General features: G+C 36.9%; 1 protein-coding gene across 1 annotated transcript in view; it reads right to left on the bottom strand.

Moving 5' to 3' along the window:
* The window catches only part of LOC106871455 (R-spondin-1), a 120,891-nt gene that overhangs the window by 10,664 nt on the left and 95,227 nt on the right, over window positions 1-15,000 (bottom strand). The gene's annotated exons all lie outside the window — the stretch shown is intronic.

The following is a 15,000-nucleotide window of genomic DNA, read 5'->3' as shown; positions in this document are numbered from 1 at the left end:
ATAGCGATACTAATAACCTGGTGCTTCATGTTTATATATATATATATATATATATATATATATATATATATATATATATATATATATATATATATATATATATATATGTTTACATATATACAGATGTATATACACACTCCCAAAGCATATATACAGATGTATATATGCATACATACACACACGCACCCATCTCTCTATCTCACTCACTTTCTCTCTCTCTTTCTCTCGCTTTCTCTCTTTATGAACACTCACACACACACACACACACACACACACACACACACACACACACACACACGCATACACACGCATACGTGTACATAGTTTGTAGTACAACAAGTATGGTGACAGCATTAGATATGTCTTCATCTGATAAACAGATGTGTCTGATAGTCGGCGTAATCCAATATGAAACCAGAATATCAGGCTTCAATAGCAGTATCTGATTGATAGAAGAGATAGTTACCATTGGGCTCCTTCTAATTCCCTTTCTCAGCCATATTTAATCTGCCCTAAACCCTTGCTAACTCTTCCGATCTACCAATACGGTTATACACTGTTGAACTGTCAGCTCCCAGGAGCGAAGTGGTTTGATAGAAGTAGAAGAAGAAAAAATGGCCGCTCAAACATCGTTTTTATACTCAATGCCGCCGCCGCCGTCAACATCATCGTCACCATCATGAACAGCATCAGCATCAGTATTATTGTCATTGCGGTAGTAGTCGTCATCACCATCATCATCGTCATCATCGTCATCACCATCATCATCATCGTCATCACCATCATCATCATCGTCATCACCATCATCATCATCGTCATCACCATCATCATCGTCATCATCATCGTCATCATCGTCATCATCATCATCGTCATCACCATCATCATCATCGTCATCACCATCATCATCATCGTCATCACCATCATCATCGTCATCATCATCATCGTCATCACCATCATCATCATCGTCATCACCATCATCATCATCGTCATCACCATCATCATCGTCATCATCATCATCGTCATCATCATCATCATCGTCATCACCATCATCATCATCGTCATCACCATCATCATCATCGTCATCACCATCATCATCGTCATCATCATCATCGTCATCGCCATCATCATTATCATCGTCATCACCATCATCATCATCGTCATCACCATCACCATCATCGTCATCACCATCATCATCGTCATTATCGTCGTCGTCATCACCATCATCATCATCGTCATCACCATCATCATCATCGTCATCACCATCATCATCATCGTCATCACCATCATCATCGTCATCACCATCATCATTATCATCGTCATCACCATCACCAACATCGTCATCACCATCATCATCGTCATCACCATCATCATTATCATCGTCATCACCATCATCATCGTCATCATCATCATCATCATCATTATCGTCGTCGTCGTCGTCATCATCGTTGTCATCATCGTCATCATCAGCGTCATCATCATCATCATCGTGATCTTCATCATCGTCGTCATCGTCATCGTCATCGTCATCATCATCATCATCATCAGCACCGTCACCAGCGTCATAGACTTCACCGCTATCAATTAAACCTCATCTCCCCTATTTCTTTCATCAGAATAATCGTCGACGTCATCGTCGTCGCTGTGCGTGAGTGAGTGTGTGCGTGTGCGGATGTGTATGTGTGCGCGTGCGCGTTTTGCGTGCGCGCGTGTGTGTGTGTGTAAAGGCATTGCCCAAACATGGCCTCACTCTGGCTGAAGCAAATAAAAGTTAAATGATGCACATATGTGTTCGTGCCTACACACACACAAACACAGACAAACATACATACACACATACATACTTACATATATATACGTACATGTCCTATGTGTATGTAGGCGTGGTGTATGTGTGTGTATGCCATTGTCTATGTTATTATTTACATTATCTCCCTTTACGACCCATGAATTCTCATTTCGAAAAACAGATTTCGATAAATCAATGATGACCGTGTCCATGCTGGAGCAGTACCCCATGATGGCCGCAGTCCAGAGAACTGAAACTATGAGGAAAATAAAAGAATGACCAGTGAATAATAGAAACTGAGATCAACTATGTCTGAAAAAGGCGGGATAGGCATGGGTGGAATAAACTTAAGTCGCTTCGAAGAAAGGCACTTGGCGAATGTTTTCCGTTTAAACTTTCAGTTTCCGATTTCATTAAAAATTTCTATTCCGATGGAGATTTTCAGACCAATTACGGAAATTATAAATAGTTTTTGGTGAAATTTATGATAAAAAAATTTACGAACTCTTAAAGACTCATTTCTCCCCCCCCCCCCCCCGTAATGTTATCCAAATAAAATCCATCCTTTCTCTCTCTCTGCACGCCGTGGTGAAACAGTTTTGTTTATTACAACACGACTACGACAACCACGAAACAATGGTATTATTCGAGAAATTGATGATAAAAACGTAACAAAAAGCCTTTAAAGATTATATTTGAGGAAAAACAATCAAAGGAAAAACAATCAAAAGAAAACCAAGTTGACATTTCCAATCAGATTTTGCGACACAATTCACGGTAATCCTAACCACAAACACCAAGTTATAATCTTAATCCTAACGTTAAGCCTTAGGCCTAACCATATACTCAAACCCTCCACTCTAAACCCTAACCATATACCCAAGCCCTAGACTCTAAACCCTTACCAAATACTCAAACCCTCCACTCTAAACCCTAACCACTAAACTTTAAACATTCATCATAACCTAGCTTTAAACTATAACCCTTAGTGCGCAAGTGCCGCGGGACTGAACAAAGGACCAGCGGGTTGGGACGCCTGCTTCTTAACCATACAGCCATGTTTGCGCCTGGACATTCGTATCGTATCATCTTTTATAACTAATTTCTCCTTCAAAACGGCCGTTATATTCGTAATTGGCATAAAATGGGTACGTTTGTGTAGAAAGATCCAGTAAAATCCTAAGACGTTGTACAAAATAAAAAGATGATGACATTGGGGCAAAGCAACAACAACAACAACAACAACAACAACAACAACGGAAACAAAAACAACCATGACATTTTTTTTTAATGAATTTTGTTTTTTGTTGTTTTTTTTTTTTGGTTGTCGGAAAATATTGTTTGTCTTCGAGAAATATTCAATCAATGAGGCTGGTTCCAATTTATAATACTAAGGAATCCGGTAATTCGTCATCCGTGTAACAACTGCCGTGATATCAGGTTGTTGAGATGACGGCTAGAATCATTCTAAGATTAAGGGTGGGATCAGGGTGTTGTAGAAACTCATTTGTTTTCCTCTGCCGTCTTGGTAACTTTATTCCAGTAATAAAAGGAAAACACACACACAAACGTAAAAAAAAAAAGGAAATAAAATAAGATGTGGGCCTTTTTTTAAAAAATAAAGATTAGAGAACAAAGGGCTGAAAAACGGTTTGAGGGTGGGGTGGGAGAGAGGGTCGGTGTTCTTGTTCTTGTTGTTTTGTAGGGTGAGTTGGGGTGGATGTCAGCAATAAATATATTTCATCACGTTGGTTAAGATAAGGATCAGAAGCTGGGGTGTCGTTAACGGTGTTGGTGGTGGTGGCGGTGGTGGTGGCGGTGGTGGGGATGAGAATGAGAGAGAGAGAGAAGGAGAGAGAACGAGGAGAGAGAGAGAGAGAAAGAGAGAACCTTGACCTGATGACCGTAAAAACGTGTTGGCCAGTATTTCGGTAGATTAATGGCGGTGTATGACGGCTTGATAGTGGTGGTGGTGGGTGAAAGATACGAGTCGGGTGAGGAGGGTCACGGTGGAATTTGGTAAAAATATATTTTCAGTTCCTGTTATTAGCGGAGATGTCTCTAGAAATGGTGTAAGGAGGAGTAGATTCGAAATCAGAATCGCTGAGACGATACAGACAAGCAGGGCTCGAATGATGATAATAATAATAATAATTAATTCGTTTTATTGGCCACAAGGGTTAATAATAATAATAATAATAATAATAATAATAATAATAATAATAATAATAATAATAATAATAATAATAATAGAAGAAGAAGAAGAAGAAGAAGAAGAAGAAGAAGAAGAAGAAGAAGAAGAAGAAGAAGAAGAAGAAGAAGAAGAAGATTTGAGGGAAACGATAGTCGATTACATCGACCCCAGAATTTCATTCCCCGAAAGGTTGAAAAGCAAAGTCAACCTCGGCGGAATTTGAACTCTAAACGTAACTGTAACTGCAGACAATAATAATAATGAAAAAAAAAAATTGGAGGGAGGGGGCCAGTTGATTAGATCGACCCAGTACGCAACTGGTACTTAATTTATTGACTCCGAGAGGATGAAAAGCAAAGTCGACCTCGGCGGAATTAGAACTCTGAACGTAAAGACAGACGAAATACCGCTAAGCATTTCATCCGGCGTGCTAACGATTCTGTTAGCTCACCATTTTTTCTATCGACCCTTACAATGAAAGGCAGCATAAGCTTTGGCGGGATTTGAACTGAGAGCGCATGGAGCCAGAATAAACAGCGAGGTTTTCTATCCAAAGGCCAAACCATTCTGCCAATTCGTCCCTACCACCATCACCACCACCTAATCATTATTTTAAGTTATTACAACCATTCAGTATATTTCTCCCTAGTCATTTCATGATGTTGCTATAACTGTTATAATATGCTTCCCTGACGAGGTCTAATTAGACTGAAATATGTCGGAAGTTGTCACGTACTGCTACAGATTAGATTTATTCCATACTAGATTCCCTGTCTAAATTCATTTTAACCAATTATTATTTTGTCTACGTTTGCCGTCTTTGCTTGTAGTTAGTCGTTAACATAATGATTTGTCACTAGTTTGCTATTAACATTAAAGGGCTGATTGTAATTAATTCAAATGTATTTGTGCGCGTGCATGTAGATGTGTTATTGTTTGCGCATATATATACACAAGTATGCGTACAGTTAGACATAGAGATACATTACATACATACACACATGACATTTCGATATACCTGTATGTACGTGTGTGTGTATATGTATATATATATATATATATATTTGAAGATGTGTAAAGGAATTTTGATTTATTAAGTCTCTTAATGAATTCTTTATACTAAAATATATATTGAAGATAAATATGTTCATTTAATATATACGTTTTTGCGTCGTAACTCCTTTATTAGTATAATATATATATATATATATATAAATATATATATATATATATATATATATAGAGAGAGAGAGAGAGAGAGAGAGAGAGAGAGAGAGAAACAGACAGACAGACAGAGGAATCAAGCAAGAGAAAACATGAGGGAAAGAGAGAGTGAGATAGAGATAGACACATACATTGAAACATTCATATATGTGTGTGTATGCGAGCATAATCATATGTGTATGCATGCATGCCTATAAGTGTGTAGGCTCGCGTGCGCTAATTTCTGTACACACATACAAACACAGACACACACACACACAGAAACAATCATTCTAATTTGGTCTTCTTTCAACATGTGTCTACTGAAGTCTGTCCAGATGAGATGGTGTTACGGTGGCTGGTTCTAAACTACTTCAGTAAAGTGATACAGACAGCATCGCCACCCTCCGACACAATACACCCACCCCTCTGGTTCCACCCGTCACACCCGGTACCATTCTTTACCAAGCTTCCTCCTCTCTTATCCTTCTAAACATCGCAAAAACAATTCAATAAATGTCACATGGAATCCGATAGATTAATTCTGGGCATTCTTCGAATTGTGTTCAAAACGGAGCTATATATTTTGGGATGCAGACAAAAGATTATAAACGTTTGTGTTCTTTAATTACTAATGTTGTTTTTGTCGGTTTTGCTGTTGTAGTTGTTGTTGTTGTTGATGTTATTGTTGCTGTTGTAATTGTTGCTGCTGTTGTTGTGGTGGTTGTTGCTGTTAGTCTTGCGCATGCTGTAGTTGTTGTTGCTGTTGCCGCTGTTGTTGTTGTTGTTGTTGTGGTCCTAGTTACTTCGACGAGTAGACAGATATGTAAGTAAGTAGGTAGGTAAGTAAGAAGGCTACGCGGCGAATTGTCAGACCCCTTAGATAGACGGATGGATGGATGGATGGACGGACGGACGGACGGACGGACAGACAAACAGATAGATAGATAGATAGACAGATAGATGCATACATACATACATGTTGTTGTTGTTGGCACTCCGTCGCTTACGACGACGAGGGTTCCAGTTGATCCGACCAGCGGAACAGCCTGCTCGTGAAATTAACGTGCAAGTGGTTGAGCACTCTACAGACACGTGTACCCTTAACGTAGTTCTCGGGGATATTCAGCGTGACACAGTGTGACAAGGCTGACCCTTTGAATTACAGGCACAACAGAAACAGGGAGTAAGAGTGAGAGAAAGTTGTGGTGAAAGAGTACTGCAGGGTTCGACACCCACCCCCTGCTGGAGCCTCGTGGAGCTTTAGGTGTTTTTCGCTCAATAAACACTCACAACGCCCGGTCTGGGAATCGAAACCGCGATCCTATGACCGCGAGTCCGCTGCCCTAACCACTGGGCCATTGCGCCTCCACTCATACGTACATACATACATACATACATACATACATACATACATACATACGTATGCATGTTTGACTTTGAGTCTGTGTTTGTCCCCTACCACCGATTAACAACCGGTGTTGGTGTGTTTACGAGCCCGTAACTTATATATGTGTGTGTGTGTGTGTGTGTATAAATTCTTGATTCTCGAGATTATCTCCCCTTCTCAAGTAGAACTGGTCTTAATTGCTATTTGGTTATTATGATATAACATCTGGAAGCGGAGATGATTTCAATAAATCAAAAATTTACGTTGTATGATATTTGATATACCTGTATTTGTTTATGTTGTTTGTAAACATACAGTTGGTCCCTTATTTATTTTTCTTAGCTCATTTTTATATAAACATACATGCGCGCACGCGCACATACCCATACACACGAACTCACACGCACGCACTTAGCACAACTACAAACACAGACATGAACATGTTAATAGTTTCATCCACACAACACTGACGTGTACCTCGATTGTGCTAATCTGTTCCCTCTCCGATATGCGCATCTATGGGAAGGAGAGAGAAACAGAGAGTGAGAGAGAGGGGGAAGAGAAAGACAAAGACTGAAAGGGAGAGAGAGAGAGAGAGAGAGAGAGAGAGCAAATGAGAGAGCAGTATATGTGTGAGAGAGACTTGTCAATCGGAAGCGTCCTAGTGGCTCCTCTTTCATTAGCGCCTGTCGGAATGGAAGGGTGGGAACCATTCCCAGTGAAACCACACACACACACACACACACGGATGTCTATTTATATGTGGATGTATATGTGTGTACGTGTGTTTCTATGCCTGTATATATATATTATATAAATATGATTATATATATATATATATATATATATGTATATATATGTACATATATATATGTATATATATATATATATATATATATATATATATATATATACATACATAATTTACATGTTTATATATAAATATATATGTATATATACATATACATATATATATATATATATATATATATATATATATATATATATATATATATATATATATATATATATATATATATATTAAGGGATCAGCAAATATTTGCTTCACCATATACCGAAGTTCAGAAATAGCAGCTAAGAAAGCTGAGAATCCCACAGATAGCATCACTTGTAACTCACAAAGGCAAAAACAAGAAGAAAAAACAATGAAAAACTAACCAATTTCGACGGTTAACAGTAGACGCGTTTCTGGATTATGAGTTACAAGTGATGCTATCTGTGGGATTCTCAGCTTTCTTAGCTGCTATTTCTGAACTTCGGTATATGGTGAAGCAAATATTTGCTGATCCCTTAATTATATTTATAAATATATATGAGCTTTTAAATAAGTTCTCCGCCAATAATGGTGCTTTCATACCGATGGGCTTGGTAAAAATTATTAATTGTTAATTGATTTATTAATTAATAAATTGATAATCCTTTACCCTTTTAATTTGTAATATATATATATAATACATATATTTACATAAATACACACACACACATATATATTCATATATTCACATACATACGTACATACATACATACATATATATATATATATACACACATACATATTATATATATATATACACATGCGCACACACACACATATACATACACACACACACACACACACATATATATATATATATATATATATATATATATATATATATACACACGCACATCCACACTGGTACACACTCATGAGGGAGACATAATTACAAACGCACAGACAGGCGGACAGACAGACAGGTGGACAGACAGACAGGTGGACAGACAGACAGACCAATCAGTAAGTGTCCAGATTCGTGAAGTTATTTTCAAAGACTAGACATGATTAACGTTTTATGCTGCAAAAGGTTTGATAAACCGATGGGTGTGTGTATATATTAATTTCAGATATTCACCTATACATCCTCTTGATAAAGTCACCTAACCGTATCTCATTAGCTTGCGATTAGTTCTAAACTGTTATGGCTCTTATGTACACTCACGCTCTCACACACATACATACATACGCTTCCACATTCTGATATAGACTTGGAGTCTAGACAATAGAAGCTATTAAAAGCTTTTGTCAGTATATATTATAACTATGTATGTAAGTTTGTGTGTATGCGTATATATATTACGTTATGTATACATTATTATTGGCGTAATGACCTTCCAAAGACACCAGATGTGTGCGTATGTGTGTGTGTATGTGTCGGTGTGTCTGCATATTTTCAAGAATGTGTATAAGTACTTGTGTAATTATGTTCTTACACACGTTTCTGTATATGTACGTATGAAAGAATGCAGGTATGTAACTCTATATGTGTGTGTGTGTGTGTGTGTGTGTGTGTGTGTGTGCGTGTGTGTGTGTGTGTGTGTGTGTGTATGCATGTATATATGCACGTCTCTTCTATTTTTTAATTATTATAAATCTTCCACTTAGGAGGGAGCCGGTTTCCAACAAAGATACAAGGCTCCGTCTTTGGGATGTAGTTTAACAGACAAATTCACATTTGGAACTTGAAAAAAAGTCTTGCATATTTCTCTCTCTCTCTCTCTCTCTCTCTCTATATATATATATATATATATATATATATATATATATATATAGATATAGATATTTACGTACATACACAAACAATTCTATATCAATATTTACACGCATATATATATATATATATATATATATATATACACACATCTATATGTATGTACACACATATAGAGATTTCATGTGTATGTACATACCTGCACATCGCCATGCTACACTTTCTACATACCTGCATGCTGTACAACAGAGATTAGCGGTAACTATACGCACATGTGTTCATGCGTGGGTTGGATGAGAATATCAAATGTGCAAACACGAAAAGTCAGTTAATCACAGAAGTACAAACACAGCCACACGCGCGCGCTCTCACACACACACACACACACACACACACACACACACACACACACACACACACACAAACACACGCACGCACGCACGCACTCACAAGCACACCCTACGCACACAAGCTTTTCACATTTTTTTACTCTTCATGTAACTTGAAAATTTATTGAAGCAATTGCGTCATTGGACTTTCATGTAAATGTGTGTATGCATGTGTACATTTATGTATGTGTGTGTGTGTGTGTGTTTCTGTGTATTTGTATGTATGTATAAATATATATACGTGTGTGTTTGTGTGTGTATGCCTGTATGTGCGTGAATTATAGGCGCAGGCGCGGCTTTGTGGTAAAAAGCTTGCCTCCTAGCGACGTGGTTCCGGGTTCAATTCCACTGCGTGGCACCTTCGGCAAATGTCTTCTACTATAGCCTCGGGCCGACCAAAGCCTTGTGAGTGGATTTGGTAGACAGAAACTGAAAGAAGCCGATCGTATATATATATATATATATATATATATATATATATATATATATATATATATATGTATATGTGTATATGTATATGTATATGTATATATATATATATATATATATATATATATATATATATATATATATATATATATATATATATATATATTCTTTTATTCGTTTTTCTTTTACTTGTTTCAGTCATTTGACTGCGGCCATGCTGGAGCACCGCCTTTAGTCGAGCAAATCGACCCCAGGACTTATTCTTTGTAAGCCTAGTACTTATTCTTTCGGTCTCTTTTGACGAACCGCTAAGTTACGGGGACGTAAACACACCAGCATCAGTTGTCAAGCGATGGTGATATATATACGTATATGTATATGCATATATTTGTGCGTTTGTATTTGTCCTCCTCACCATCGCTTGACAACCGATGCTGGTGTGTTTACGTCCCCGTAACTTAGCAGTTATGTATATATTTTTTTTTTTTCATTTTTATCTAGTTTCAGCTCATGAGCTGTGGTCATGCTGGGGCACCGCCATTTATATATATATATATATATATATATATATATATATATATATATATATATATATATATAATCATAAATATATAGGGATTGACAGTAACCTGCTTCTCCAACATACTGAGAATTCAGAAATAGCAGTCAAAGAACTACTGATTTCAAAACTACAAATTATTACTCCAGATTGATAGCGATATTTTTGATACACACAGAACAAAAAACAGTAGAGAAGAGTAAAAAAACCACCTGCCTTTAGTTAATTTAGTACGATCGTTTCACAGTTAAGAGTAAAGAATACTCTATTCTGATCTTCAGCTAAATATTCTAATAAATTTGTTAATGTCTAAATAACTCACGTTAATTTTGACCATGTGAACATCAATACCACGTGAGGAAGACGTTAAGAAATTTATCGGCCAGTGAGTTCAAAATCCCTCGCCCTAATAAGGTTTTTTCATACTGAGCTACCCGGCAAAATTGTTAATTATTAATTTTATTACTAATTGACGATTCCCTGCATTGCATATCTATATCTATCTATCTATCTATCTATCTATATATATATATATATATATATATATATATATATATATATATATATATATATATATATATATATATATATATATATATATATATATATATATTATATATATATATATACGACGGGCTTCTTTCAGTTTCCGTCTGCCAAATTCCGTCTTCTACTCTGGTCGGGTCGACCAAAGCCTTGTCAATGGATTTTGGTAGACGGAAACTGTAAGAAGACCGTCGTATACACACACACATATATGTATTAGATATATACATACATACATGCATATGCACACACACACACACGCACACACACACACACACATATGTTTAAGTATATATACACATACATACATGTATGTATGTATGTATGTATGTATATTTACATACACCCATGCACTAAAAACGTTTAATTCTTAAGTCGGGTGGCATGAATTAATATTATGGAAAATGGCCATGGATAAGGTTTCAATGTTGCATAAATTTCTGAAAAGTGACTTTTAGTGTTGATGATAAAAAATATTCTTTTTCTTTCTGGGAAGAAACCGGATCTTCGAAAGTTATTTTAAAATTATATCAAGCATTCCAGGGGTGCATTTACGCCCCATAAATGCTGCGGAAAGCACCGAAGATATCAACGAATAGATTTGGAAATTACCATATCTGAATAAAACTTACTACGTGTGCGTATGTGTGTGTGTGTTTACATCCATAATTGTGTGTGTTGTGCATGAATATATTTCTATATATGCCTGCGTGAAATATATATATATATACATATATATATATACATACATATATATATATATATATATATATATATATATATATATATATATATATATACCTGCACACGTATATCTACATAGCCTTCGCACAAACACAATCGTAGCTATTGAAATACACGAGAAAGCTTATTTGGAAGTACGTGGCTACACTCTCTCTAAACTGCGTCCAAAACGCATTTTAATATCAAGATACCTAAGTGCTAGTTATTAACATAATGACATGTCATTCAACACATGCTCTCTTCCCAGGGATAAGTAGCCAGGACTGGCTTGTCGCTATTTTATGTCTCGTTATCACTCTTCCTCTATGTATATATATATATATGTGTGTATGTACAAATATCTCTTTTAGCAATCATAATATCCAAGTGGGCGTGCAGGGTTGTGTGGCGGTTAGTGTAGGTATCGCCTACAATATGTATGTATGTATGTATGTATGTATGCATGCATGCATGCATGTATGTGTGTATGCATGTATGTATGTTTGTATGTATGTATGTGTGTATGTATTGTATACTTGTGTGTATATGTGTCTGTGTGGAGTATATCTCTGAATATATACCCACACACATAAACACACACACACACCTACATACATATATATATATATATATACACTTTTATTCTTTTACACGTTTCTGTCATTTGACCGCGGCCATGCTGGAGCATCGCTGTTAAGTAGAACAAATCGACCCCAGGATTTTGCCCTTCATTCGGGGTCGATAAAGTAAGTACCACATAAATACTGGAGTCAATGTAATCAACTTCCCCTTTCCCACAAAAACTGTTGGCCCTGTAACCAAAATTTGAAACCGTTACCAATTTGGTGTTTAGAACGTAAACTTAGATGAAATTTTGATTGAAAGTTTTTTTTAGTTATATTTCTTCTGAGCAATAAGCTCCTGTCATAGTTCGAGGGCGGTCTCAGGCAGATTGGTTACAAAAGGAATAGTTTTTTTTCTTACCAACACCGCTTGGGGGTCAATGCCTTGCAAGTTCAATTTTGGTAGATGAAAACTGTGTGGAAGCCTGTCCATAGAATAAATACCAGGCTTTAAAAACATGTACTATGCGCAGGCGTGGTTGTGTGTGACATGTTTGCTTTCCAACCACATGGTTCCCAGTTCAGTCCCATTGCGTGACACCTTGGGCAAGTGTCTTCTATGTAGCCGCTGGTCGACCAAAGCCTTGTGAGTGGATTTGGTAGACGTCGGAAATTGATAGAATTGTATGTATGTACGTATGTACGTATGTATGTATGTATGTATGTATTTATTTATTTACGTATGCATGCATGCGTTTATTTGTGCATGTATGTATGTGTGTGCCTGTGAGAGAGTGTGGCTTTGTGTTTCTGTCTTACAGCACTCCCCCCCCCCCCCCCCCCCCACCCCACCTCTCTCCCCCTGCACCACCACCTCCACCGCTTTACAACCACATTTACATAGGCTGAGATGATTAGTAAGAGATAGAGTATACAACAGTGACGATGATGACGACGATGATGCGACGACGACGACGACGACGACGATGATGATGATGATGATGACGATGATGATGGTGATGAGGTACCCCCTCCCGATACAGGAGGACCTCAATACCGACCGGTAAATTGAGTGGCGCTGTCAGTAGGCCGCCACTGGCCGAGCTCTGCCACCACTCAGGTCAACTCCTCTCTCTCTCTCTCTCTCTCTCTCTCTCTCTCGCTCTCTCTCTCTCTCTCTCTCTCTCTCTCTCTCTCTCTCTCTCTCTCTCTCTCTCTCATGAAACTTCGACGACGGTTAAAATAACATAAAACACACTGGAAAATTTAATCACAACAATTTTCGCTCGTTTTCGTCTTGTTTTCTTTACTGTTGTTGCTGTTGTTGTTATTATCATCATCATCATCATCATCATCATCATCATCATTATTATTATTATTATTTTGTAATCTATGTATTTTAATTTACTTTTTGAGATTTTTTTTAAAGTGTATTTATTTAGCGTTGAATTACTTCTTCTTCTTCTTCTTCTTCTTCTACTACTACTACTACTACTACTACTACTACTACTACTACTACTACTACTACCACTATTACTGGTTGCAAGTGCAAGTTCTAATGAATACATAATTAAATACGGAGAAATATATATATATATAAAAAGAAGCTCTATGTAAATGTGTATATTTTGCAAGGCATGATGGGATATATCGGCGCTGGAAGAGTGGAGTGTCGTCGCCGTCGTCGCCGCCCCACCCCCACCCCCTCCATCATCATCATCGTCATCATCATCATCATCATCATCATCATCATCATCAGTATCACGTCACAACGCTTGCGCAGCTGCGCCTCTTGTTGAAAGTAATTGCCCCGTGAATTCTCACCTCCAGCCTTCACACATGTATATATATGTGTGTGTGTATATATATGTTTGTGTGGGCGCGCACCCACGCAAACACACACACATATATATATATTTGTACGTAGGAAAAATACTGAGTAAAGGGTGGAAATGCGTTAATCTACATATATATATATATATATATATATATATATATATATATATATATATATATATATATATATATAGATCCTGGGTAGCCCAAGCCCAATCGTCAGGATTCCTCTCTCGACCTTGCTGACGTAGTCCAAAGGAGTGCAGAGCATTACGTTTGGCACCAGCTTGGTTGCAGGAGCTGCCGGAAGAGTGTCTAATCGAACACTAAACCGCCTACGGGGCTCCACTCCGGATTTCTTTGAAGGTTGTCTCCTTTCCGTAACTCTGGACAAGGGCCCATATATATATATATATATATATATATATATATATATATATATATATATATATATATATATATATATATATAATACAAATAATATGTGAGTATATGCATATATACGTACATGTATGTACATACCTACATCTACATGTATATATAGATGCATATCTGGGTACAGGACGTCATAAAAAAACGTGGACAAAATGAAAAACAGAACATAAACAGAGCACAGAAAACAAACAGGCCACATAGAGAATATTTCTTTCATCAGCTGCCCCTATTCTAAACTAAGCGTTTCGAAGAATGCGTTTAACTATGCAACATAAAGAGTAAATGGTTTTATTCTATGTATTTATATGTATGAAAATAATGCTACAAAAATACGTTGATAAATGATTTCGTATTAATAATAAATTGGTAATATATTAATGATAAATATTTTCATAAAA

The sequence above is a fragment of the Octopus bimaculoides genome, chromosome 23 (assembly GCF_046866305.1).
Source record: "Octopus bimaculoides isolate indiv1 chromosome 23, ASM4686630v1, whole genome shotgun sequence".
In the NCBI taxonomy this organism is placed as follows: Eukaryota; Metazoa; Mollusca; class Cephalopoda; order Octopoda; family Octopodidae; genus Octopus; species Octopus bimaculoides.
Note: the sequence above shows the minus strand (reverse complement) of the source record. Positions and strands in the feature narration are given on the sequence as shown.